The following is a 5907-nucleotide window of genomic DNA, read 5'->3' as shown; positions in this document are numbered from 1 at the left end:
CTTTTGCCTTCTAAATTCTAAAAATATTCCACATTAGTTCCACTGTATAAAATTAGAAAAATCTCTTTTTTTATTGATGGATTTGTTAAGGTATTGTTTCTGTATACAATTCATCTTATAGAAGTGTACAATTCAATGATTTTTAGTGTATTTACACAGTTGTGCAACCATCACCATACTAGAATTAGATTATATTTGGCAATTTTTTTTTCTGGTAACTGATTTTACTTTGCCATTCCTAAAGTTTGCAGAAGTGGACACATCAGAGGCACAACTTGATAATATATAGTATGATATAACTAATAATATTAAAAAACCTTAAACATGTAACCTCTTGCTATATTATACCTGAATAGCTGAAATTAAGAGAAAAATCGAAAAAAATGTTGCTAGTAATTTGCAGGTAGTGAAACTTGTCACTTAAAATATCAAAGAAATATTGACTCAGCTATCTTGTTTGCTGAGGAAGGTAGTCCCATTTGCAGATGGAGAAATGGGCTCCAAAGAATGACTTTCCAGAGCTGTGTAGCTATGTCTTGGCTAGGCCTCAAGCCTAGATCACTAAGTGTATTATTGCCTTTGCCACCTCAAGAACCTGGTTTTCAAGGGCAGTAGCTGTGTATAGACTGTACTCCTAATTGAGCAAATAGTCAAAAGGTGGCTACTGTGTCAGCCACAAAAGACACTGCTCTGGGTGCTAGAAAAGTGAAAAAGTTCCTGCCCTCTCCTAATATCCTGGTGGGGAGACAATGTTCAATTAAAATTATATATGTATACTCTAATTTTAGGTATTGAAACTTGCAATTTTTTAAAAAAGAGGCACACTAAAAATGATGGTGGGAGGCAATAGAGTGCTGTTTTAGAAATGTGGCAAGTGAAGCTTCTCTGGGGAATCTGTTTTGAGCAGAAACCTGAATGAAGAGAGGAAGCTGGGGTGTAAGAGAGGAAAGCAACGGTTTGGTTTCAGTAACCAGATGAGATGAGATGAGGGAGACCTAGGAAGGAAAATTGAAAAGCAGAGTTCAGTGTATTATGAGGAAAACCACGAAAGCATACAGCCCTGTAAGTTGAGAAAGTGTCTCATGGAAAAAGGGGTTTTTCTGTCAGAGAAGATAAAGACAGAATCCATCATTTTACAGTGATTAGAAAGGCAGTAGTTTTATTCAGAGAGCTGTAATGGAAGTTGCTTGAAAAATATGTGTATCACTTTTACATTAACTCCATTTTTACAAACTTTTTGAGAGTAATTTGATAACTGTCAATAATTTAAAGGTGTGCTTTTTTTTTAACCTAATTTCATTTCTAGGAATTTATTCTAGAGTAATATTTACATATATAAACATATATATTAGTGTTCTTTACAGCATTTTATTAATAAAAAAATTTCTAGGATGAATGTAGTTGTTAAAGAAACTACATGTTTATGTTTAGATATATAAGTTTACATTGTTAAGTGGTAAAGGGAGCTTATCTAATAAAATGTATTACATGATTTTTTGTTAATATATTCAAAAAGGCCTTTGATTATACTATCAAAAGTTGCCCTCTTAATTACCTCCTCTTTAGTATTTTAGTCTCACATTAACCTATTTTAGTCTCAGCACTTATTATCTAAAATGATTTTATTTATATATTTGTTTACTGTCTTTTTCTACCAAAATGTAACTTCGTAAGAAATTTACTATTTTGTTCATACTGTGCCCTGGTGGCACAGGGGGTTGAGCGCAGCGCTGTGAAGCTGTCTGCAGCCTCTGCAGTGCCAGTTCCATCCCCGGCCGGCCAGGGAGCTGCCCACATGGTGCTGGCAGACCTCTCCTGTCTCGCCCGCTGTTCCCTTTAGTGTTTTCGGTTGTCTGCCTGTTCTGTTCCCTGCTCTGTCTCTGGTGAATCCTCTCACCCTCCTGCACCTCTGGCCTGTACCCCAGATCTTGTATGCATAGATAGATGAATCTTTTAAAAATAAAATAAAATAAACTCTAGTTTTATGGAAGAAATAGTGTTTCTTTTTCTGGTTTTGTTAGTAACTATTAATCTCATTCCTGTGAACACTTAATTTTCCCTTGCCTCATTTTTACCACATATAAATAAAGATAGGGGGACAGTTGTTTTCCACCCTAAAGTCACATTAAAATTACCTGTGTAGATTTTTTTAAAAGGTTTATATTATTTATTTATGCATACAAGAACTAGGTGTAGGCCAGAATTGTGGGGGGATGAGAGGATTCACCAGAGCCAGAGTGGGGAACAGAACAGGCAGATCTAGTGAAATACAGTACTGTGGGGGAGCAGGGAGCAAGACAGGAGAGGTCTGCTGCACCTTGTGGGTCAGCTCCCTGACTGGGGTTTGAACTCATGCCTCAGTGGCTGGTGATTTCTTGGTAGCGCCGAGACTAACCCCTGCGCCACCAGGGAGGCCCATAAAAATTACGTGTAACTTTTCACTGGGCTCTTTCCAGATGTCTACTGCTATAACAAAATGTTTCTCATCAGCCCCGGGCTATGTCAGAAATGAAATTTCCCTGGCTGACATCATTAAGTGCAGCTAGAATGCACCTGAGTTAGACAAGTATTATCCAGGCAGGAACATATATTTCAAATTACTTACTTTTACCTATTACCCCCTTGAGATAGGTCAGTAGATAATATTTCCATTTTATCAAAGGATAGGACTCAAATTTTAATAGGCTGTTACTTTCCAGAATTTAAAAATTCAGGAGGAAAAAAATCTAATTGGACCTGATGCCTAGTCCAGTGCTCTTCCTGCAATGCTCTTCCTCATTCCTCAGTAGCTAAAGTAGTTAGCTGGCAGGAATAATATCTTTTTCATAATGTAAAGTTCTAGAACTCCCATTCTCCTGACCACGAAGACAGGAAATAGGCATCCGTTAAAAAAAAAAAAATTTACGTGTAGCTTTTAAAAACTAATTTAGTTAGAACTTGGGATGGCCAGAGGATATCCATATAGTTATTTTATTGTTTAATTTTGTTTTTTGTTGTGAAAAGTTTTATGAAGAAATTAGGTGCATGTATATAATTTATGTGCTTAAATGGAAATAAAATTCTCGGACACCTTGAAGAAGCAAGGCTCCTTGTAATCTACTTACTAGTAGGTTTGTTTACTGCAGTATTTACCAATCTTAAATTTCCAAAACAGCTCTCCTTTTTCAAATTTAAGGGATCACCTGCTGGTTTGATTGAAATACTTGGAAGACCACCCTGCAACGTTTTTAGACCTTCCATGGAGTTTAATATTATATTTTAAATTATACTTTTTTTATTAAAGATTTATTTATACAAGAGCTGGTGTACAGGCCAGAGGTGCGAGAGGGTGAGAGGATTCACCAGAGACAGAGTGGGGAACAGAACAGGCAGACGAACTGAAAACACTGCTGAGGGGAACAGCGGGCAAGACAGGAGAGGTCTGCTGTGCCATGTGGGTATCTCCCTGTCTGGCCAGGAATTGAACTGGCTCAGCAGAGGCTGCGGACAGCTTCACAGCGTTGCGCTCAACTTGCTGCGCCACCGGGGAGGCCCAAATTGTATTTACTTTTTATCGAGAGTGTTGGTTTATATATAATTTAGGGGACTAGGCTTATACCTCTTCAGGTGTACTTTACCACACCATGCCCACCATCAAGGCACCCTTAGTCATGCACTTTAATCTCAGGCCCCTTCCCCCTTTTGTTTTCCACTCCTCCACATGCTTTCAGGTAGCCTGAATTTTGCAATCAGATTTCTAGGGTTTGTTTTGGTTTGGTGTTGTCCCTTTGTTTTTTTGTATTCCACATATAATGAAACCATCCAGTATTTGTCTTTCTCCCTCTAACTTATTTCACTTAGTATAACCCTTCCAGTTCCATTTCACAGTGTCTTTTAATTTCAATGATATTCTTTTAGTTTAATGTAGTCCCGTTTGTTTATTTTTACTTTTGTTTCCCTTGCTATTGTAGTCAGTTCTCTGAAGCCAATATCTCAGAGTGTTGTGGCAACTACCTCCTGTACATTTTATGGTTTAAACTCTTTAATCCATTTTTTAAAAAGATTTATTTATTTATTTATTTATACAAGCACTGGGTACAGTCAGAAGCGCGGGAGGGTGAGAAAATTCACCAGAGCCAGAGCAGGGAGCGGAGCAGGCAGAAGGACCGAAGTACACTGCTGAGGGGAGCAGGGGGCGGCAGGGGAGGTCTGCGCGCCATGTGGGACCCTCCTCTGGTGGCCGGGGAGCAGCCGGGGATCGAACTGGTGCCGCCGAGGCTGCGGTGGGCGGCTTCGCAACCCAGCGCTCAACCGCTGCGCCATCGGGGAGGCCCTCTTTAATCCATTTTTTTGAGTTAATTTTTGTGTAGGATGTGAGATAGGGGTCCAAGTTTCATTATTTTGCATATAGCTGCCCAGTTTTCCCAATACTGTAGGTTAAAGAGATTTGCCTTTCTCCATTTCATACTCTTGACTCCTTTGTTGTAATAACTGTCCACATACATGTGGGTTTATCTCTGGGCTTTCAATCTTTAATCATTACATTAATGATTTAATCATTTATATTAATCTTTGTGTCTTTTTTATTCCAATAATAAACTGTTTTGAATTCCAAAGCTTTGTAATATATTGAAGTCTGGGAATGTGACAAATCTGTCCTTCTTTACTATTAGACTTGCTTTGGTTATTCAAGTTCTTTCTAGTTCCATATAAAATTTAGATATGTTTACTCCATTTCTTTGATGAAGAATGCCATTGAAATTTTGATAGGTATTGCGTTGAATTGGTACATCACTTTAGGTAAGATGATCATTTTAACAATGTTAGTTCTTCCAATCAATGAAAAGGAATATCTTTCCATTTCTTTGTGTCTTCTATTTCTCTTAATAATGTCTTATAGTTTTCATTTTACAGGTCTTTCACTTCCTTTGTCAGTTTAATTCCAGACATTTCTTTGTGATGTGATTGTAAATGGAATTGTTTTCTTGATTTCTTTCTCTTCTAGTGAGAGTTTGTTGTTTGCATAGGAGTGCAACAGATTTTTGTATATTGAGTTTGTTGCCTGCCACTTTACTATACTGGTTTATTGTTTCTAATAGTTTTGGGGTGGCATTGTAATATTTTCTATGTACATTGTCATGTCATCTGTAAATATCATGGTGTATGATCCTTTTATTGTATTGTTGAATTCTGTTTGCTGCAAGTTTGTTGAGCATTTTTCATCTGTGTTCATCAAGAATACTGGTCTGTTGTTTTCTTTTGCGTGTGTCACACTTTGCGCTGTATCAGAGGCTATGCTGTTGTCTGGGTTGTTGGTGGGTCTTCACACCCACTCCTCCATAGGTCTGTGCTTCACCCTGCCACTGTTGCTGGTGGTAGAACATGGCAAGGTTTTGTCTTGGGGTGCCAAGAACAGGCAGACGAACTGAAAACACTGTGTCTTCTGGCAGCAGACACTGCAGGTCTTAGCACACTAGACCTTCTCCCTCTCTATCTTGTTGGTTAGAATGAATTGATTTTTTTTTCCTGCACCAAAGAGGCCCTTTGCTTGCATTTGTAATGATGGGTGGCTAAATCTAGAACCAGTGAGAGGTTTTGACCCAGTGACAGTTTTTAGATCTTTTGCCTGGTACTTAGCCCTTGATGAGGTGTATGTATTAGAGTACAAAAATTTGACTTATTACCAAGAATTTCACAAACAAAAGATCTAAAATATGGGTTTCACATTTGCTGGAATGTTTAATTTTGGTAGGATCACTTTCTTAAGAGTTCTTAAGTTCATTAATGCTTGATGAATACCACTTCGTATTTTCACTTCATTAATTAGACTATTAACTGCAAGTCTCACTGCATCACCTTAGGAAGTACCCATTCCCTTCCTTAACCTCTGTGATGCATTCACCTAGCAACAGTTTCTATGATACACAA

Source organism: Talpa occidentalis, unplaced genomic scaffold (assembly GCF_014898055.3).
Source record: "Talpa occidentalis isolate TD23 unplaced genomic scaffold, MPIMG_talOcc4v2.1 talOcc4.11, whole genome shotgun sequence".
In the NCBI taxonomy this organism is placed as follows: Eukaryota; Metazoa; Chordata; class Mammalia; order Eulipotyphla; family Talpidae; genus Talpa; species Talpa occidentalis.
The sequence above is the reverse complement of the archived record's forward strand: the minus strand, read 5'-3'. Positions refer to the sequence as shown.